We start from the raw sequence: 23,703 nt of genomic DNA, 5'->3' as shown, positions 1-23,703 counted from the left end.
GCAAATCACAGTCTCTCGCTTCCCCTGAAACAAAACAGGGGGCCTTCTCAGGAGGCTGGGAAACTTAATTCAGTGATGTTTGCAAAGCCTGTTGAGCTACTTGAATGGAAGGCACTTGGCTAGGGCTAAGTCCTGTTAAGTTGTATTCGTTCCACAGTGGGCACTGATTTCCAGAACACTGAATACTCCATTTTCCCCCTACCCATCAGGTACTTTTCAGGTTCTATTTCTATGAGGTTGGCTAGAGACTAGTGCCCCAGAAGACTCCACTCACTTACTGGTTAAAAGCATTAGAAAGGTTAGTCATGCAGACCAGGCAAGGAGATGCGAGCATTCTCCAGGAAGGCCCGTTAGGAGCTAGTAAGGTGTGGCCCTCAGAAGGTTTGAGTTTGTACTGATTTGAGGTTTGGGCTATGGGTTGAATGGTCCAACCCAGACTACAAAAACTGTATAAGAAATCTGTTCCAGGAGCTGCCATTACTGTACTAGGGGAAACTTCTCAGCGTATTCCCTTACTGGAGACATTTGTGTCTTTAATTTGATACACAGCCTGCAATGTCCACTGCTTGTCTGAGTCCTTGCCACAGGAAGATGGAGCAAGACCAGCGAGAGGGCTAGAGAATGTACTTGACAAATTGATTAAATATAAGGTCTTATATGGTCCTCATCATTGAAGTATCTGAGCACCTTCCAACAGTGCCTTAAACAACACAACTAACATCCGTCACATGTTAATTTCCTCAGCCTTTCCCCAGGGGAAGAAGTATGCACGGTGGAGTCTTTTACTTTAGATTTTTATTTGCACGCACACACACACACACACACACAGTGCTTGGCCTTGTGAAGGGCAGAAAGGAAGAAATGGTTCATAATACATACATGTCCCTGTGATCGGTTGCCACCAGGGAGGAAAACAGGCCCAAAACATAGGGCACAGAAACAAGTAAAACTATATTTTGGTTACAAAAATAATCACAACACTGCCATGGGCAAGTGACATATAGAAGGCTGGGTGGAGCTGTGACATGAGAGTGTAAGGAGGAGGTTAGAAAGCAAGAAATTGTATATGACTATCAGGTCACCAGGCTACGTGTGTGGATGGGTGGGTGGGTGTATCCCACAGCTGAGACTCACACCATGGGCCTGTGGTCCCATAGGCAATGCAGTGAGTCCCTTGCTGATACAATAGAAGGCATGCTGAGCCAGACGCAGTGGGGAGCCACCTCACCCTGATCTAGCCAATAGGCATTGCAAGGAACCATTTCCAGTGGCCCAGTTCTTGGTGTTCTGAGTGCTCTCAATGACTGTAGACTTCTGAGTAACCTGGGGGCCTTCAGCACTTCACAAGAGGTGTGCAGCATCCCACAGGACCAGGGCTCAAATTGCTTCTCATCAATCAATGAGCCATGAGGTGAAAAATAAGCCAACTCCTCAACTGGTGTGAACTGATTGAAGCCAGTGGAGCTATAATGCTTTATCCTGTTGAGGATCTGGGCCAGTACATTCAGTTCTCTGACCTTATTGTGCATTAGCGTGTGCTGCACAATATTGATACATAGCACCCTACAGGAAGCAAACGTGGTTAGGGCTTGGATCAGCAGAAAGTGAACACCGTCATCTTTCATTTTTAATATTCTTGATAAAGTCCTGGCTCTTGTGTGGTTTCCTCTGTTACAACCCAGCATCTGCTGTGCTGGTACAACCTGAAGTCTTTACTCCCTAAAACTTATTCATGATTAGCTTCTTTTGCCCATCTTCCAACCAGCGGGGCAGCTCTGGTGGGACTCGCACCCCTTATACTTTGACAGCAAACAGAGCATCAAACTTTGTAGTGCTCCCATCTATGCGCCTATGATACAGAGAATTCAGTGCAAGGACTAAGCTTGTGCTGGATCCTCAATGAGAGTTGCAGGAGTGGAAAAGAAAATGATTAGAACAGGAGAAAAGTAAAGGGGGTCAGATGAACAAGCCCTTAGACAAGTACCGAGCAGAGGTAAAGAATAGGAGAGAAGTGCTATGTCGTACTGTAAGAGACAACCGCGCCCACTGGCATCAAGTTCTCCCACTGCCCCCAGTTTGCAAGCAAGGTATAAAATCGCATCTTACAACAATGATGCAGGGTGAGGAGGAATCCTAAAAAGATTTCCCAAGTTGTGGTTGAACAGCCCCAGTAACGGGCTAACGAAGGTCCCTTTAAACAGCAGTGCAATTACAGTGCTCAAGTGGCAAGCCACAGGGCAGCCGTTAGCTATACAGTCACCAATACCTGGGGGTTTCATTTCAATACTGCCAGGCTCACACATCCAAAATTCGAAAGTCAGGCCCCAAAAGTCATGAGATTTTATACAAACTATGTATGTGGCACTCTCTGTCTTTGCCTTCTGGTTTCTGAGCCTTTCGATCACATGCACTTTCAAGCTTTTCTCTGCAGCTGTGAGGGCTAGAAATGTCCTTTTTCCAAATGGAAGAGGAGGTTATCATGTAATCTCTAGCCTTGCAGCTGAAACTTCCCGCAAATATCATGAGATTTGGCATCACTGGGATTTCAACCAGTGACCTAAAGATGAAAAGCTCCCTATTACATTACATTCCTAGTCTAGACAGGTTCTTATACCATGCTTTTCTCCATCACATCTGAGCTCTTTCCATTAATGCATTAACTGATATGACTCATGTCTTAGGGTATGTCTACACTGCAATTAAAAACCCCGTGGCTGGTTCATGCCAGCTGAGTCAGGCTCCCAGGGCTCGAGCAAAGGGGCTGTTTAAATGCAGTGTAGACATTCAGGTTCAGATAGACTGAACTTCTACGCTGCAATTAAAAAGCTCCTGAGCCCTAGCCCCATGAGCCTGTGAGCTGGCTCAGGCCAGCCACAGGTGTTTAATTGCATTCCCTGCCTTCCCTAGGACCCTGCAGGAGGGGGGTGGTTCTGAGCCCCGTGGGCATCTTTGCCATTGTAGGACTGCCAGACCCTTTTTTCTACAGTAGAATTTCCTTGATACATAGCACCCCATATGGCCACTTTAGTCTGTGCCTTCAGCCATCCCTGCACCCGTATGTCCACGTTTCCTTTTGAGCTCGCTGAGGGCCGAACAGTGCCTTTACCCTCACAGTTCCACTAATTGTATTATGGACACTGAAGAGCAAGGCCCCTGGGAATTTCCATTGTCTCAGTTGACAGTCCCACACATTACACAGGGCACAAGGCAATTTAGAGCATGTCTACATCCAGGGTTTTAGCACAGACATAGCTATGCTGATGCAAAACTCCAACGCAGAGGCGCTGGTTTCACACTGGGGTATGTTGCATTGGTGCAGTGCATCTATACTGAGTGCAAAAATCCCCATGTAGACAAGTCCTTAAGAGCTGAACAGTCTGTCCTATTCATGCCTGGAAACCTCAGCTGGCACATCGACAGCTGCTGGCAGCACCCATGCAGCTTCCTCGTCTGCCTCCTTAATTATGCTTCATTTTAACCCTGATGCTTAAAGATAGGATAATTATTGACCAGGATAATTATTACTCACTCTCCCACACTCTTAGCTGCTGTTCTGAAGGTGAGAGGTGAGGGCCTCTCGTGGGACCTGTATAACCAGCCCGCTCCAGTTTGGATACCAATAGCGCATGATGCCCTAAGTCTCATTATGTTGTGGTTCTCTCTACCTATCTACTATACGCACATACTTGCATGTTCTTTATTTACAAGGAACAGGAGCAGATCTGTTGTCAGAACAGCCCAATGAAGGATGATAACATGCTGCCCGATAAGAATTCTGATGCAAAGCACCCACTTGCTGGGGTTTCACAGTCATTTGCACTTTGCACACATTATAATTTATTTTCCCAACTCTCCATCCCTGATGTAATTCCAGAGATCTAGACAGTTTCTCTTCTTGTTTTTGCTGTCAGTGGCACCAGGAACTGTTTTCCCTGTCATTGCATTTATAATTCCAACTCGTTAATAATGAAGAATTTGTATGAATCAGTCAAAGAAACATTTTGGAGAGGGGAGGACAGTTTCAAAACAGATGTTTTCATTATGCTAGTGACATGATACATCCAGTAAATGTTGGCACTGGTTGCTGTAAAGAATGTCAGGCATGAGCCAATATGCAAGCAAGGCAATAACTGCATTGCCTTGGCTGGTTAGTAAACAGGCTATAACCCTGTGCCTCCCTTGCAGGGGAGCTATACACCACATTTGCAGCCTCTGGCTTCTGAGGGCTGGCTGGGAACCAGTGCAGTCCTCTGTAGGTTAGAGCAGCCTCTAACTCGTACCAGGTACAGTCCCTGTACAGAATAGCCTAGTGGTTCCTAAGCTGTGGTCTGCGGGAGGGCTGTAGAAAGCTGCCTGGTGACCTGCTCCTTGTTTCCAGCTGTTACATCATATTAAAGGTAGCTAAAAATACATTGAATACTTTCCTGCTATTATTTTCTGTGTAAGCATTAGGCCCAGGAATGTTATGCAGTCATGAATGAAAGGGACTGTGGGTTCCATGTGGCCATGAATGAGGAGAGTTGGCCATGTGCCAAAGTCTTTATTAAGAAGTGGCCCATGCTAAGAAATGCCTGAGAACCATTGGAATGGTCCTTTAAAGTCACTGACATCCCTTTTCAGGAAACTCATCTGAACATTTTTGATGTACTTTATACAGGAAATGTGGCCTTTGTGTGAGAGACCCATGAGAGAGTCCATCTCAGAAATCGCTCTGGTGTAATGCTGAAACACTGACAGTGTGCTGGAGAGCTTTGCTGGGGCGGAGTTTGCGTGGAGCTTGTCAGACCTGGAATTCTCTCCCTCGTTTCAGCTAAACTCGACTGACTCCATCTCCTAATAAACTCTTAACTCATCTCTGACTCCTTCCTGACTGGTACTGCAGACTAGAGCTGGATGAACTGATTGCAGCTGGTTTATCCAGAGAGTTTAGACTGGTGACAGGGTGTACAAGTCTTTTGGTGTCAGGGGACCCCACACTCCAGCAATCCCCTGCCGTAGGATGACAGTGACCTGCTGCTTGGCAGTTAATTGCCAGCCAGAGTTGAGAGGCAGTTCAGTGAGACACTTCCAGCTGAGAGCGAAATCAGGCTGGCTAAGGGAAACTGGGGGGTTAGGCTGACCAGAAGCCAGGACAGGGAGCTGGGAAATGCTCAGGGCGAACGGTTGTTTTCAGCATTCTCCCAGCTGCACTCCAAACAAAGCTGAACCATGACTTGCTATGTGTTTGTGCCTTGACCCTAACGGTGCATTACCATAATGCAAATAGGGAGATCTATGTTAAAGCAACAACATACATAGTGCAATCTTCTCCTTTGAGACTCCCTTCAGTTGTAGCCACTATGATGTTCTCTACACTAGGAAACTTTTCCGACAGTGTCCCACCATTGCTACCACCAGTGCAGCTGCTGGCGTTCGCGATGGTGGGAATGTAGAGGGGCTGGTGGCTGCTGGCATTTTAAGCACTGTATTATGCAGATCTTCTCCAAGAAGTGTTAGAAGACATGGTGCTTAAAATGTCAGTGCCTTCCTGGATTTCTTCCTGAGCTAGGACTTGTATCCCCTGGTGGAACTGAACTGATGGTAGCAATGGTGGGAAATGTGGAGCAAAAGGCCAGGTGCAGACATGTCCCTAGCTAGACCGAGACAGACAGTCCATGCACAGGTGTTTGGGAGAACGAGGAAAGAGAGCTACTGCTCTACCAAAAAATAGCAGCTGCTCCACAGCTCAGAGCTGCAGGTACCATGTGGATTAAAACATATGGGAACAGGCACATATGATGAAATGGCAGGTGCCAAGTGGGTTTTTCCCAGCAGTGCCTGGGGAGCTCAGCTCAGAAACCTGTTTTGGAGACTTCAGCACAGAAGCGATATATAACCCTCACGAGCTCGCTGGTGTGTACTGAGTTTCCCTGGGACGAGACAGAGCCCAGCCCCTCCCACAACACACAGCCTCACTGTCAGTAAAGGCCTTTTAGGGGCACTCAGGTTCATTTTGTCAGTAAAGGCAGCGGAAGTGACTTTCAAAGAGGGAACAAGGGGCAGCTTTTGGGGAAGTTCACCAACTCCTGTGACAATCCCGCGCCAGCTGGCGTCGGTAAAGTGACTGTGTGGTATGCCTTGAACTGTATCTCATGGAAATCCTTGTGTCACTGCTTGGACAGCCATAAACTTTGTCTCCTTCTCTCCCGTCTCAAGCCCATACCGCAATACACAATTCGTGGCTAGTCGAGACTTCTGATATGTATCATTTTTATGTGTTATTTATGTCTTGTCATTAATTTTTTTAAAAGAAACCAAATTGAACCCATCCAACCATACACATAGCTGGTCTATATATATATACTGCTGACGTCTAGGACCAGATCAAAAGGCAATAGACAGACTCCCATTGACTTCAATGGGCTTTGAATCAGGACCTAGCACAGAAATCAGTCCCACCCTAATGGGGAGGAGAGTATTGACCTAGGCCCCAGCCCCAGCCCCATCATCCTGGTTCTGTTTCCTGAGTACCAGCCACATCAAAGTGCCATAGCAAATTGTTTGAGCAAAGAAAACAGTGATGTCACATGTTAGAGCCAAAGTCTCTGGCCTTATTCCTCAATGCCTCTCAGACACTCACAAAACCTTTACTAGGTGTTAATACCATAACTTCCAGGATCAACTAAACCACCAAGTCATAGAACCCTAGCAATATAGGGCTGGGAGGGACATCCAGAAATCATCTAATCCATCATCCCCTGCTGAGGCAGGATTAAGTATACCTAGACCATCCCTGACAGATCTGTGCATTCTTCTAGTCTAACCTGTTCCTGAAAGCTACCAGTGATGGGGATTCAACAACCTCCTTGATCCCTGTTTGAAAGTCACTTCTTCTCCTTTCTCCTGCCTTTACAGACAGAATGGACCTGCGTGCCCCTAAGGTCTTTTCTGATAGTGAGGCTGTGTGTCAGGGAGAGGTTGGGCTCCATCTCATCCGAGCAAAGCTTGGTACACACCAGCCCAGCTGCCAGGGAGCTCATGAGGGTTATAAAGGAAGTATTTCTTCACACAATGCACAGTTAATCTGTGGAACTCATTGCCAGGGGATATTGTGAAGACCAAAACTATAACAGGGTTCAAAAAATAACAAGATAAATTCATAGAAGATAGGTCTATCATTGGCTATCAGCCAGGATGGGCAGGAATGCAACCCCATGCTCTGAGTGTCCCTTGCCTTGTTTGCCAGAAGCTGAGAGTGGATGACGGGGATGGATCAGTTGATGATTGCCTGTTCTGTTCATTCCCTCTGAAGCACCTGGCATTGGCCACTGTCGGAAGACAGGATCCTGGGCTAGATGGACCATTGTTCTGACCCAGTATGGCTGTTCTTATGTTCTCCCTAGATAACCTGTTCCAGTGCTTAACTGTCCTTATAGTTTGAAAGATTTTCCTAATTTCTAACCTAAATCTCCCTTATTGCAAACTAAGCTGATTACTTCTTGCCCTACCATTGGTGGGCCTGGAGAACAATTGATCACCATCCTCTTTATAACAACCTTTTATGTATTTGAACACTATCATGTCCCCCCTCAGCATTCCCTTCCCTAAACATGTCCAGTTCTTTCAACCTCACCTCACAGGTCCTGTCTTCCTAGCACAGAGCTCTGTATTATTTAGCCCAACTGGTAATTTTACTCATGAGAGGGAGGGCAGGGGGCAGGAGCTCCCTAGATAAACTCTAGGGTTCCAGGCCCTAGTGGGAGTGAGTTTGCTTCTTACAAGCTTTAAAATTTTATCTTTTCTTCACTCTAAAGAAGGGCTACGTTTTCGCCCCTGCAGGGTCCTGTAATTATTTTATCTCCAGTCTTGAGCATTTGTTGCATTAGTAACAGCTACTCAGCACAGAGAGAGACAGCTTCCCTGAGGCAAGCGCTACTAAACTGTAATGTGACACTTGGCTTCAGTGTGGATGATATCAATACACATGCACCTTCCCTCCCTGCCTCCACCCCCTGGAGTGAGAAGCAAGCTAGTTTTGGAAGAAAGGCAGTATTAAATCAAACCGTGGCTGAAGGATCATCTCATGGCTAAAGCACAGGGCTGAATGGTCAAGAGAGTGACTCCTGCTTTTGCAACAGCTCGCTGGGTGACCTTGGGAGAGTCACTTCCACTCTCCATGCCTCAGCTTCCTCCTTTGTAGAATGGCAATAATGCTACTTACCTCAGGGGGATCGTGAAGCTTAATGAAGGGATCAAGTAATTTGTCTATCCGTGTATGGAGGTACTGTAGAGGAGCAAAGTTTTCAGGTTACAAATTTCATGTGCAGGAAGATGATTTGGTATTGATTGTAATTATATTTCCCTTCAAAGCAGGAGAGAAATGGTGGTGCTTTGGGGAGCCCCCGACATTCCTCCCCACCACCCACTCTCTAGACCCAACACCATCCTTCGAGTCAAGGAATATGGAACGGGTGTCCTACCAGAACTGTCAAGCCTGCTCCCTTTTCAGCCACGAGGGGCACCACTGAGCAATGCAAGGGTCTGCCTCCACTGTCCCAAAAGCTGAGTAGGTTGCAGGTGACTGATGGAGGAGAGACAGCAGGAACTGGATTTTCCTGTACCTCCTGCTGTGCCATGCAGAGTTCCTTTTTTACTGTTTTTTTGCTATTTGCATTTAGCCAGCAAAGCCTTGAGTGGATCCTGGCCTGTAGGCAGTTGCGTGCATACAGTACACATGCAAGCTAAGCCTTGTTTGTATTGGAAGAGGACCTATGGGGACCTACCAATTCACTGTTCTAGCAGTGTGCACAGTGCTCTCATGGCCAAATTAACAAATTAGAGACTCCAGGAACAACGGCTTGTTAGTGAAGCAGCACCGCCAGCCTTAAGCATTCAAAGATCAGCAGCCAGGCCCCAAAGAATCAGGCGATTGGCTTAAAAGTCATGGGATTTTGAAAACAATTAATCCAGGTAGGTTCTTTCTCTTGCCTTCTGTTATATGAGCCTTTGTGATGTACTTGGGTCACATTTTCAAGCTTTTCTCTGCAGCCACGAGGGCTAGAAACTTAGCTTTTTTTTAACGAAAGCTGAGATTCTGCCATAATCACTTGACTCCAGGAGCTGGGGCTTAATGAAAAACACCAAGAGGCTTGTGATAAAATCATGAGAGTTGGCAGCATGGACCTCCTGGGACACAGGCAGGGCCTAATTCTGCTCTCATTCTCCCTGTTTTGATGCCTGTGCAACTCCACTGACTCCACTGACTCTCCCTAATGCAGAGTTCTGTGACTGAGAGCAGGGTTAGGCCTACAGTCTGGTCTGTCACTTTGGTACTGTTCCCCCGTGGGCTCCCCACCCAACACAGAGCAGCTGTGAAGCTGGTGCTGTGATGGGCACCCAAAGCAGAGTTGGCTTCTGCTTGGAAACAACAGAGTGTCTTGTTGACGTCAGTCCCATGGAAACCTGCAGGATACAGGGCTTGTTAAATAAACTGCCTGCAAAGGGCTGGGGAGCGCTCAACAGACAGATTGCTCTCACTTCTAGCAGAGTTATATCTATCTGACATGGATAGACAGGCAAAGTGAGGACAGGAGGAAGAAATACATAGCCCTGAAACTGATTCCATTGCAGCCCGCTCAGTGATCAGACAAGACATGAGTCTGTTGACTCAAATTCTACAAGACCAATGCCACATGGCACCCCACACCAGGTGGACTACATAGGAAGCTACAGTGGTGTTGGTGACCAAGTCTTGGAATCAAAGGGGCCATAGGGCCCAGAGTCTAATCTCCCACCTCTAAGCAAGCTGTAAAGCTTGCAAAAAGCAGTCTCCAATGCCAGTGTCCTGGATCACTTCCAGTCTGACTTTCACCAGGGCATAGTACACAACCAGCACACATTGCTCTGCTGGGTGACCTCCTCCTGTCTATTGACTAGGGATTACATCCATATTCACTCTGCTGGGCTTCCCTGCTGCATTCCGTACCACTGAGCAGCAAATACCCTCCAAGGAGCGTCAGGGGTGAATGGACATATCTTGAAACAGCTCAGGTCCTTCCTCTCTGACCAAACTCATAGGGTCCTGTGTGTTGTGTGAGCAACTGCTTCTCCCCCTCCAAAGCCTTCACCCACAGAGTCGCTCCTTCCACAACCATGACCACTCACGATAGCTGCAACGACGTTGTCAATCCATAGAGCAAGACTGGTGAGTGCAGGAGACTAAACTTTCACAGCCACTTGACCTAGGATGATCATGGAGCTCACTCCTGGAAGAGACCACATGCCTCAATACTTCCAAGAACAAATGCAAATATCATTTTTTTCATTAGCTTTCACCCAGTCTGCTCTTCAAATGTTCGCACAAAAACAAGACACATAGACACGACATGCTCACACTCGGTGAATAAACCAAAACCATCCTGCAAACTCATCCAGCTATTCCTCCTCCAGGTTGGGATGGGGAAGGGCTATTGTTGTTGTTCTCTTTAATGCTCAGAAGCACTCAGATACTGCAGTGATGGGACCAAATCAGACAGAGAAGAGATGCAGAGCAAAATGGACAGGCTATCAGACCCACATGGGGCAACGGTGGGCCTGGAATCCTTCTTGGGTGGCTGGAGAACTAAGCACTAGGAGCCCCGTGTGGGAGGCATCTGGGAGCTGACAGGGCAGGGGAGTCCATGAGAGGTTCTTTCTCTTCCATGCATATTTCCCAAATCATTGCCTCACCTTCTGGAGATCGTCCTGTGTACTGCCTCTTCCTAACCACAGCATGTCCACCTGCTCGTTGGTTACCAGTGCTAGGTGCCTGCCCTGCTGTGGCTCAGTGTGTCCTTCTCTCCCACCGTGCCTACGAGCCTTCTCAGACAGACCCTCTGTATGGACACAGCATCAGCTTTACTTTATAGGCCCCATCAGCCCTCTTCAACAAAAGTACTGATGGGGAGACCATGCAACACTGTGTTCTCCTCTTTGGCGATACAGGGCTCAATTCATCCCTTCAGTGGAGTTATAGCAGGAGGAAATCAGTGAATGTGCAATGGCCCATGTTCAACACCGGGGCATGCCCATCAGACGAGAGAGGCAGTGTTAATGTCACCGACCCCAGCTCATTGCTGCACACTCTCTTTGGCTGGGCTTTGACCGTGAGTGTCTCCCAACGTAGTCGCCCGGAGGGAAGCCAGCTGACAGGCGTGGGCCCCCAGTCCCCGGGCAGCATTTCATGCTGCCCATCAGCCAGTTCTGACACATGACTGATCCAATCACCCTAACTCAGGCACAGCCCACTTCGGAGTCCCGTCCCCACCCGCCCTCCATGGCTCGCCTTCCGCCATGCACCTACAGGTTTATTAGGCTGCACTTCCCAAGAGTCTGGAGAGATTGGAGATGTGTCAAGAGCTCTGACACAGAGCTGAGAAGCGACTTGAGTCTCACAGCTATAGGTGCCCAGCATGCAACAGACTGGGTTTACTCAGCACTAAATTGTCAGACAATTTTTAGTGGCTTTCATGCTGGCTCAGCCCCGATCATGTCCTTTGTTCATCCACAGAACAGACAGCGTGGATAGCTGCAGTGCAAACTTCATACCACCCATTCTAGTGTGCCTCTCATGGACAGAGCCCACTAGCACGGGTGTTCAGTGCCCATGGCCTGTTCAGTCCTTGATCTCTCAAGATAGTTTAGTGCCATCTGACATAATAGTTTCCCAGATGCCTGTCTTAGGTGGCCCCATCCCCACAGTATCTGAACTCTTACTACTCTTTAGTTAATTTATCCTCATCACGCTCCTGGGAGAGAGGGAAGTGCTGTGATATTAGTTTACAGAGTACTAAACTGGGGATGGGGGCACAGAAAACCTAAATGACTTGCCCATGGTCACATAGGAAGTCTGTGGCAGAGCAGGGAAGTGCTAAGCTAAGACCCTAACCACTCCATCTCTTCTGTCCATCATGGGCATCTATATTCACCATAAGCTGGACTGAGACCATGGAGTTAATCCAATTTATTTCACTTAGGCCACTAAATGAGAGAGACTATCCGTCACTACTGTGAACCTGCGCAGGAGTCAACCTGGCAACCTAAAGGCAAAGGGCTCTCCACAATAGGAGCAATCCCGTGAATTAGCCACAAATGACACTTGTTATTAATTCAGTGATCATTAAAGGGGAGTTAAGAACTCTGGCCCTATGGAACAGAGAACAGGCATAAAGAGAAGGGGCTGTGACAAGAAAACAGCAGGGAAACACCAGCCCAGGAGAATTTTCTGGAGTTCAGCATTGTTGTATCCTTGGGGGCAACAGTTTTAGGAAGAAATCACTTAAGATTTCTTCCTAAAACTGTTGCCCCCAAGGATACAACAATGTGGCGACGAAGGTGGGATAATGACATGTCTCCCGCACAACAAACAACTAGACTGGATCGATAATTCCATCCTCCTGGACATGTAGGTAACAAGGTCAGATGAGACAGGAGAGGTTCGTCGAGATGTTCCATGCATCACCAGGTCCATAACTTGGGTCAATACTGAGTTAACACGTGTTGCTTTCTTTTCCTGAGTAGTAGTGATGGGTGTATTCTCTACCTGTTCAAAGTAAAAGATTTCCTTCTGGGCAATATCTTGACGTTTGACTGGCAAAGGCAGCCTTGAGATACCATCTGCATTGCTGTACAGAATGGATTTCCGATATTTGATTTCATATGTGTGTGCGGAAAGCAACAATGCCCAATGTTGCATATGACTAGCGGCTAATGGGGGAATGCCTGTGTGGGGTCCAAAAATTGAAGTCAGAGGTCGATGGTCTGTGAGAAGTGTAAACTTCCATCTGAACAGGTACTGATGAAACTTCCGAATTCCAAAAACGATTCCTAATGCCTCACGTTTGATTTGGTTAGTTTCTGCTTTGCTTAGAGCGCGTAAAGCAAAAGCAATAGGTCTCTCGTCTCCCGAAGGCATAATGTGTGACACAACCACTCCCACTCCATAAGGGGAGGCATTGCAGGCCAACCATAGGGGTAAGGATGGATCAAAGTGCGTCAGAACTTCAGAATTTAGCAGTGCACCCGTAGCTTTGTTAAATGCAACATCACAGCCACACTGCTAAAACCACTTCATGAACTCCTTGTGCAGAACAAGGCCTGGAAGTGGACTGAAGCCTATCTGCGAGATGAACTTTCCATAATAGTTCAATAGTCCTAGAAACGAGCGAAGCTGGCTAACATTTTGAGGAGGGAGAGCCTCCACAATAGCCTTAACTTTTGCAGAGACCTTACGAAGACCTGTAGCATCAATGATGTGTCCCAAATATTCAACAGAGGGCTGGAAGACTTCACACTTGTCTTTGCGGACTTGTAGGCCATACTCTTCCAATCTTTGTAGGGTAGCCTCTAAATTCTTTAGGTGATCCTCCTCATTCCTTTCAGTGACCAGGATGTCATCCAAATAGCACTGAACTGGCAAGCCACACAAGATCTGGTCCATAGCCCTCTGGAACAAGGCAGGAGCCTTATTCCAAAGGGAAGGAGACAGTATCGATAAAGCCCTTTATGCGTCACAATAGTCAACAGCTCTTGGGACTTTTCATGGACGTGCATCTGTAAATACGCTTGACTCAGATCAGTCTTACTGAACTTTTGTCCCCCAGCCAGGCCCGCAGAGGTCATCAATGCACGGAAGTGGGTATTGCTCTGCACACAACACCGGGTTGACAGTGACTTTAAAATCACCGCAAATCCAGAGAGAGCCATCTTTCTTCACTAATGGAATGATAGGAGTTGCCCATGGGCTATGGGTAACTGGTATTAGGACTCCATTTGTGACCAGGTGCTTCAGGTCTGCTTCAACTTTTGGCCTGATGGCATATGGCACAGTTCTGGCTTTCAGATATTTTGGTTGACTATCAGGTTTAATGTTCAATGTCACAGTGATACCCTTCATACTTCCCAGATCCTCTCCAGAAACAGCAGCATGTTTCCTTAGTAAAGCGGTCAGACTGGTTTCTTCTTTAGTCATTCGGTACACTTCTGCCCAGTGTAGCTGCATCTTCCTAAGCCAAGACCTACCCATTAAGGCTGGGTAATTACCTCTCACCACAAACTGTGGAAATTTAGCAGCCTGTCCATTGAGCTCCACCTTAACATCAGTAGTGCCCAACATGGGCACAGCTTCTCTCGTATATGTCTTCAGAACAATTTTTGTTGCCTTAAGCAGAAGATGCTGTAGCTTTTCTTTATACACAGTATCTGAGACCAGTGAGACGGCTACACCGGTGTTCAGTTCCACGCGTATAGGTTTGCCATCCAACAACGGGGTTACCCAGAATTCATGTGAGCCTACCGCCAAAGACAAAATGTGGAGTGGCACTTCTTCTTGCGATGAGGTGTCTCCTTGGTCATCCTGGGTCTGCTCTAGGTTATGCAGATTTCCCTTTTTGGTCGGCCAGACCACCAACCTCTTTTTCTTTTATTTACAGGCACACTCATTGTGTCCCTTTCTGCCACAGTGTCGACACACCAGGTCATTACACCAGCATTCTGATGCATGGTGACCCAGCTTACCACAGCAGTAACATTCCTGACTCCCCACAGTTTGTGGGTAAGTTCTTGTGACACCTTATGCACCCTAGGGGATGCACCAATGTATTGCGCCTCCTTTGTAGCCAGTTCTATGGAGACCGGAATATCAACAGCCTTCTGTAAGGTAAGCTGAGCCTCTGTCAATAGGCACTTCCATATAGCTTCACTATGCAGGCCACACCCTAACCTGTCACATAGGGCATCATTTAATATCTCTTTAAATTCACAGTGTTCTGCAAGCTTTTTCAAAGTTGCTACGAATTGTACAACTGTTTTGTCTTCTTTTTGGTCTCTTTTGTGGAACCTATATTTTTCAGCAATTACCAATAGTTTTGGAGAAAAATAGAACCCCAGGATTTCTACAGTGTCACTGTAAGATTTGGTCTCAGGCTTAACAGGGTGTAGTAAGCTGTGTAGCAGGGAGTAGGTCTTAGGCCCTACAACACTTAAGAATATTGGCACCTTCTTCTTCTCTGTAATGTCATTTGCAATAACAAAAAGCTCAAAATGCTCAGTATATACGTGCCATTGCACTGTAGTCTCCTCAAAAGGTTCCAGCAGCCCTGTAAGTGTAGCCATGGTTTTAGTTTCAGTTTGCACAGTCCATGCAAACAAGCCAGTTCTCACCCCCTTCCAACAGCAAGCAGGGTTTGTTTTTTGGTGGGGTTTTTTGTACCTTGACTTCTACTTCCTTCTGTTGCTGGGGCAGCACAGGAATCCCATCCTCGTCACCACGTTGTTTTATTCTTGGGGCAACAGTTTTAGGAAGAAATCCCTTGAGACACGGAGAGCTGTAAACCTTGAAAGCAGCCATTTATTGCCCCACACTGAACTAACCAAAAACCAGCCAAAATCGGCTGGGCTATCCCCTAATAATCTAACTCAGTTGCCATAGCAACAACAAGATTCTATTACGAGGACAACCAAATACACAACAAGCAGAGGTTATGAGTCTTCTCATTATTCCCCCTAAGCAAAAGACCACACCCAGGTCCTGCAAACTATTCTGCTGTAGCTAGTCTTCATGGTTTAGGGTGCCTAGAAGTGACCTGCAGCCCCCCCTCACCCATGATCTGCAGCCAATATTTCCTGATTCAGGCCCTGAAATAATTAAGTGACTGAATGGGAAGAACATATTGAGACCTTAGCCATGGCGTTCCTGGGTTGACAAAATGGCTGAAAACAAGCTCAGGCAGGATGAGCCTTGCAGCACTCCTGATTTCCACAAGGTGGCAGGGTTGAGCAAGCACAGTTTGCCTACTGACTCCAGTAGAGCTATCCCACAACCAAGCTCGGCCAACACATCTTTTATTAGACATTAGCGCAACTCACAAATGGCCCATCTGGGCAGAGGATAACATTGTTAGTCAGGCAGGAAGACTGAGATAAAACAATGGGATTATTGGCAATCAATTAATTTCCAGAGTATTTCACAAGCTAAGGGGAGAGAGATTGTGGGAGCCTGCTGTTTATAACATTGGCAGCACACCGCTGCTTTGATCTCTGCTTCGGAGGAGTCCTCAGGGCTGCTTCCTGAGGTTCGGAGACTCAGGCTCAGCATAATTCAAATGCTGCCTCGTGAGCAGAGCTTCCCACAACAGAGAAACCCCGGAGGCCAAAGACACAGATGCTGTCGCCAGTTCCGCATAGGAAAGGCCCGAACTGATCTCTGCTAGTCTCACCCACAGCCATTCTGCATCTGCTCCTCCTGCACTCCGCCTATGCATCTGGATGCTGTAGCCCTCTACGTTCCCAGGCCCCCTGGTTCCACAGTGGTCCCTTCTGCTGAGTTCTCATTATACTGCCTTACTGAGGTGCTGATTCTACTTGACCCATTCATTTCCCACCTCCTCCCACTCCTTTCCCCCCATAGCACTGACTCGCCCTCTCTTCCCATTCATTACCCCTGTAGCTTTACAGAAGCCCTCACCCTTGAAATTCTCCTCCCTGTTCAATTTTGCCCTTGGCTCTTTTGTCTCCCAAGCCCGCGCACCAAAGGCAGCAATTCTTCTGGCACCCCTTGCCCCTCCTCTTTTTAACAACTGTTGTCCCCATAATTTGTGGCGAGAGTCTCACCTCTTTTCGCATTTCTCAGAGCGGGAATTCCCGGGGAGATCTGTACCTCCAAGAGGGGGGGGGGGGTTGTATAGCTCTATCTAGTTACCTACCTATCTGTGTCATAGGCCTGTCCCCATGGTATCTAGTTTCATCAACCTGAAAACTCTTGTAGCTGTGCCCATGCTTTGAAGACCCTGTGGGAAGGCTGCTGTTGATCTCTGCCAGGGTTGAGCCATAGCACCGCTTCTTTGAGAGACACAGAGGGATGGTCCTGAGCACAAGCTGGCCAGGCTGCTATGGACTGACAGGCAGAAGCTGGAGCATTGCCGCCCCACCCCAGTGCAGAGAACCAAGTGCTAGCCCTACCCAAAAGGTCTCCTGCTGTTAATTGATTTATCTCGTTAGACTGACCTCACACTTGGTAAAGCAACCCCCATCCTTTCATGTATTTATACCTGCTCCTGTATTTTTCACTTCATGCATCTGATGAAGTGGGTTCTAGCACACGAAAGCTTATGCCCAAATAAATTTGTTAGTCTCTAAGGTGCCACAAGGACTCCTCGTTGTCAGAGCTTAGTGTAATCACTAAATGCAGCACCAAAGCTCTTCAGCGTGCCAGGTATACCATGACTCTGAGGCAAGCACTGAGGACAATTCTTCTTCTGGGCCCTAAAGGTGCCAGCCCTGATGGGTCTCAGTAAGCACTCAGAAACAAGGCTCAAGCAAGGGGATCTTTGCCTAGGGCTGGTAGGGAAGGGAAAGGTTGCAAATATCCCTAAGTGCAGGGGCTTAAGCAGTGACACGTAAAGGTAAATCCCAGTGGTTCCTGGCTTGGCTGCTGGGGTCAGTTCACGTAGGGTTAAGGCCAACCTAGCCTAGAGCCTGGGGTGCCTGCTTCAGTCCTGTCTCTATTAAAGGTTAGTTTGTAACATGCAGGTTTCCAGGCCAGGATGAGTCCATGGTGTGTCTCGCTATGGGGAGTCTGGTCGTGGGCTGCTTCTGCCACAGTCGTAGCCAGGATACAAGGCCCCCAGAGCTCCTGACTGAACACAATTGTCCTTGTGTTGGCAAGCACACTAGCCCCTTCCCTGGCCTGCTGTCGAGGACACTTTTGCTGTAACAGGCTGCTGTCCTTTGAAAAGCTTGAGCTCCGCCTCCGGGCTAGCTCCGTGCCCCCGAGAGCACCTGGCAGGCCCCTTTCTGTTCAGCCTGGAGAGTAGCAGGTGTCAGCATGGAGAGGGTTGATGAAATGGTAGTTTCCTGCTTAGCCGGTGCTTCATGCTGTGCACTGGCTCCACTCCCTCCTAGTCTAGGATGTGTCCCATATCCACTGAGGTGGAACCTGGCAGGCTTCGTTTACCTCTTTGACCCCACTGTCATTCCTCTTGCAGTTGCTGCTGCGCACACACGGACATTGAGCCACTACTTGAAAGAGCTACGTGCTGGCAGCACAACAAAAGCCGGCAGCTGAGGGTGTCACAATCAGCACATTGTGAAGAGCTGGGTACACACTGTACTGCCTGTGTGTGTGCGTGATCTATATACACCCCTTACTCCAGACTCCCTGCAGTACTTTGTCTTGCTTCATGAGGACTTGGAATCTATTGTGGGAAGGGAGAGGGGAAACGGGGCTTCTCTCACCACTGAAAAGCAAAGCTTGTTTTCTTCTCCCCTTGGGTAAAGACCCTCTAGCCAATTCATTTTGATCCAATGGATTTAGAGCCCCATCCATCCCGCACACAGGCCTAGATCCCATTCTTGTCTATCTGGGATAAAAATTAAAGGGGACATTTTCTGCCACAAGCAATTAGGCCCACAGATTTGATCTGCTGTAAATTTGTTCTTATTCCCTGAGGAAATTTGTCTGAACACTCTAGTGAAAGGTTTAGCTGGGTAAGATGCTCACAGTCTGGCCCAGACTGGCACTACGCTCACTAGGTTTGGGAAAAGTTAGGGTTTGGTTCAAGTGCAAAACTCAGACCAGCTTTATTACAAGGTCTCATGGCCTTTTGGATTCCAACCCTGGGAAATTTATGGTTTGGAGTCAAACTTGGTAACTTAGAAGGAACTTAGGTTTGAATTTGGTCCCACTGACCCAGTTCCTGTCTCCCAGACTGTTTAATGCCAAATAATAAACAACTCCCCCCCTCCATTTACTTTGAACCCCAGCTCTGCAAAATTTTAGGATTTTAACTCAAGATCACATTTGCAAAAATGTTTACACAAAACCCTTATGAATTGAAGCCTCTGAGCTTCGTCCAGGTCTACTGAAAAGCAGAATTAAAATCCACCCCCTGTGATGGAGAAATGAAAATGGCACCATTTATTGGCCTGCTGTGTATCTCTGCAGCCCACAGAGCAGAGGGAGCAGACGTTAGCTAACAAACCTTAAGCCTGGGCTACATTTAAAATGTTATACCAGCAGAGTTATGTTGGTCGGGGTGTGAAAAAACACACCCCTAGTGACACAGCTCTGCCAACAAAAACCCCAGTGTAGACAAAGCCATGTCAATGGAAGATAGTGTCTGTCGGCCTGGTATATGTAAGGGGAAATGGTGTTTCTACACTGGCAGAAAAACTCCTCTTGGCATGTGCTGCATCTACACGTAGGGGCTATGCCAATGTAGCTACTCTATCATGGGCTCTGTAGCATAGACATCACCATGGTCCCCATGCCATGCTGACAATGATGACATCATTGGCAGAGCTGATGGGTGCGAGGAAGCAGCTAGGACAAAGCGATGCTGGTTGGTGCATCATCGTAACTGAATGAGAGTGGGATTGAATGGGAAAATGACTAAACCTGTTGTGAAAGAAGTGGCATCAAAGAGGGTGTTACAGACTGAAGAGTACACGAAATCAGCTCCCAGTTAAGCTCATCTGATCCAGACCATCTATAGCTTAAGGGATCTGAGTGAATAGAAGGCATGGTAATGAAAGGGCGTTGGTAGAGTACAGTGTAATGAGCCAGCTCCAAGCTGTTGTATTGCTTGAAATGACAGGGAGAGGAGGCAGGTAACCCGGGATGTGGTTTGCTCCAGGTGTGAATATATAAATATTTAGGATGTTGTATAGCATCAATTATGCAATTTTCTCATTTAATGTGTTAGCCTAGGAGTGAAAAATTGCATAAACACTGGATGAAAGATGAGAATCTCCTGCACATTAATAACTACAAAGTGTGAATCACAGCCCAAATTAAGGACAGAATGGCAAATAATCCAACAACTGAGTACCTTAAGGGGTAACTGCAAAAAAGAAATAGATGAACCCAGGTGACAATAGAGCTGACATTCTCGGACAGAAATGCCATTAAAGATGCTGGCTGTAAAGCACATGTGGAATGCCACTGAGAACCAGGCACTGATAGAATATATATTTGGGCTTAAACATTACATAGGAGTCTGCTTTGCAAAGTGGCTGGACTTCGCAGATTGGGCCCTTACCTCTAGGACCCAAGAGAAATAAGTAACATGTAAGGCCTCCTGTGTCATAGATTCATCAATTTTAAGGCCAAAACAGACGGTTAGAAGTTTGACTTCCTGTATAACGTAGACCACTAAATTTCATCCAGTTACCCCTGTATTGAGTTCAATAACTTGTGTTTGGCTAAAGCCTGTCAGTTGGGAGGTGAAGTGGACTGAAATTGGATCACATGCCTCAGACCTACAATTATTAAACTCCAACAATCCATGGTAATTTTGCTGTATATTGCGTGAAAAAATGCAAGACAGTCTGCAGTGGCAACCCATCTGTCATGTTCAATATGTCTTTATTCTTCTAACTCTTCTAACTTTATTCTTCTAACTTGACTGGAGAGGAAAGAGCTTGTCTGATACAGGAACAGGCATTACTATCCTGACTAAAGAAAATCTCATGAGTCAAAAAAAGCCTGGCATTTTAAGACGATAAAATTATTTTACCTCAGGGTGACCTGATTTCAGATCCCTTAAACATGTGAAATGAGCTGGCTGGTCCCATCCTAATTGCCTGTGAGCAATTGTCCACCTAATGCAATAATCACAAGACCTAACATAATTTGCCAGGCTGGTCAATCTTTAATACACAAGAGATGACAGAGTGGCGTGGCATGGGGTGCTGCTGAGAAGCATTGTCAGGACGGGACAGCCTGGGGGAAGAAGTTTTCTTTCACAGCTGTTAGCCACCTTACACCTCAGGCCAGCAGGTGATTTTAGTTCTTCAAAACTCATGTGCATTAAACTAAGCCAAAGCTTATTTCCTTAAACCAGTGGTTCCCAAACTTGTTCCACCACTTGTGCAGGGAAAGCCCCTGCCAGGCCGGGCCGGTTTGTTTACCTGCCACGTCCGCAGGTTCAGCCAATCGCAGCTCCCAGTGGCCGCGGTTCACTGCTCCAGGCCAAAGGGAGCTGCTGGAAGTGGTGTGGGCCGAGGGACGTACTGGCCGCCGCTTCCAGCAGCTCTCATTGGCCTGGAGCGGTGAACCGCAGCCAGTGGGAGCCGCAATCGGCCGAACCTGCGGACGCGGCAGGTAAACAAACTGGCCCGGCCCGGCAGGGGCTTTCCCTGTAAAAGTGGCGGAACAAGTTTGGGAACCACTGCCTTAAACTATCAAGTTAAGAAAAAGCAATTCACATCAATGTATTGATTCAGGAGAATTTTCCTGGGTGCTAGGACTGAAATAGACACACACAGAGCTAATGTTAAGTCACACGAAGGCCACGCATACTGAAAGCTGCTCCCGCACAGCGTAGATAATGCAGAGAAAACCTCCTTAAAGTTTGTTTGGTTTTCTTCCAGCAGTTCCTAATCATGACTCTTTCTCTCTCTGTATCTGCGGACATACTGAATGCACCACATAGGATATCTCCATGTTAAATATAAAACACTTCATAAAACCATTTCATAGTGTGAGATCCATTTAATTTGTCCAAATGATGCAGTAATTTTATGCCTTTTTTATGGGATGTTTTAAAACCCAGAGTCACTTCAGAGTGTGTTTCCAGCCCAGGATGGCTCAGGGATTGGTGCTGAGCTCATTCCACCGCATGAGGTGGGAGCCCTCTGAGATCTGTAAAACTGCATGAAAAATGGACTCCTCGCGAGACAAAGAAGTGCTTGAGAAAGGTCCTCCCTGACCATGAGCACAGTTGAAACAAGGCTTAAAATGTGGATGTGGATTCACACCTTGATTTCATACCCCACCAAGGGCTTGGCTACACTTGCGAGTTACAACACAATAAAGGAGTCCCAGGCACACTAGCTCAATCCCCGTCCACACAGGCAAGGCATGTAGAGCGCTCTGACTCCATGGCTACAGAGCTGCTGGTACTCCACCTCGGCGAGTGGAATAACGTTTGCTGTGCTCCCGCTGGAGTGCCACGGTGCCAGTGTGGATGAGGTGTTGCATTACTGAGCTCTGATCAGCCCCCGGAAACGTCCCATAAGCCCCTTAAGTCAAGTGGCCACTCTTGTCATTGTTTTTGAATCACTGTAGGAATGCGGATATGCCCTTTGAAAGCTCCATTTCTGACATCCAGCATGTTTATCTGCTCCGAGACAAAGCAACCATTAGTGTGGAATGCTGTGCATGAGAGAGAGAGGCGGTGGGGGAGAGGGGTCTGCTGCTGTCTGAACTTACAAGACAGCATGCTAACATGCTCTTAGCCCCTCAAAAACCCACTCTCTCTCCCCCCACATACACACAACACACTCCCTGTCACACTCCACCCCACCTCTCACCCCCCCCCCATTTGAAAAGCATGTTGCAGTCACTTGCAATCTGGGATAGCTGCCCATAATGCACCATGCCCAATGCCGCTGCAAGTGCCGCAGATGTGGCCACACCAGTGTGTTTGAAGCTGTCAGTGTGGACAGACTGCAGCGCTTTCCCTACTGCACTCTACAAAGGCTGGTTTAACTCAAAGAGCTCTACATCTGCAAGTGTAGCCATGCCCCAAGTTCAAGGATCCTCTTTTTGAACTGAGTGCATTATAGAGATAAGGACCATTTGTAAAATCCAGATCTGCACCCAGATTTAAAATCTGGGGGTGTTTCCAACCAGGGCTTTGGTTCAGTCCCATTTTTCACCAAGCGGGTCAAAGAGTTGTCCAGCAGTGATAGATATATTAACAAGAGGAAACTTGCTCTGCATTGGTGTATTTTGTTTCCTTCTACTGATTTGGAAATGCCATGTAGTTCTTTATGTTTCAGATTTTCAGTGGGCCTTCAACTTGTACATATCGCACCTAGCACAACGGGGCACCTTTCTCAGTTGGGGTCTCTAGATGCACTGCAATGTAAATTATAAATAATAATAATTCTGAGCCAGTCATTTGTTGCCTGCAAGCCAGATTTGTGCATTCAGATGGGATAGTCAGACATCTCATTGCTGAAAGTGAATGCACAAAAGATTGCAAAAGTGCAGATTTACAGTTTGTTTTAGAAAGTGTAGCCCTGTGCTTAGCAATTTTGCCCTCATAAGCAGCCCTATAATAACAAACCATGTACAGCCCAGAACTCATAAGCAATATTCTAATCACAAGCCAGACCTAACAGATGTTGCTGAGCAGGATAAACCAAAGGAAACGAAGAGAGAGAGTCTTAAACCAAGTTCAAGTCCTAACAATGAGTGAGGACCTGCCAACACAAGCCTTCTGGGTGTCACAGATAAGGAAATTTCCATTTATAGCCACAGGTGCAAAAAGACACAGGAAGAGTTCATGGTATCATAAATTTTAAAGCCAATTACAAAATATTGCTAATTCCTGGCTCCCGGTGGCTGCAGTTTGTGTGATGCACTGTGGTTGTTTTTAATGAAATGACACAGCCAAAGATAGTTACATAATCCGCCATTCAGACACTGCATGAAAATGGAGATTAAGGACAATGGCCCTTTCTTCATATCTGCATTGGGTATTATTGGCCATACAGAGCCTGACCTTTAGAATCAACTCAGGTAATTATGTTCTGGATGGTTTACTCTGGAGGTGTTTTAACTCTACATCATGTATTAGATCTAGTTTATAACCTTTGAGGAGTTTTGCTCATAACCTAGTGTTTGTCTAGGCAGTTTAGCATGCTCGTTCTCCCTTCTCATAGTGCTGTTGGTTTCCT

This window comes from Lepidochelys olivacea (genome assembly GCF_965140295.1).
Source record: "Lepidochelys olivacea isolate rLepOli2 genome assembly, chromosome: 8".
Classification (NCBI taxonomy): domain Eukaryota; kingdom Metazoa; phylum Chordata; order Testudines; family Cheloniidae; genus Lepidochelys; species Lepidochelys olivacea.
Note: the sequence above shows the minus strand (reverse complement) of the source record.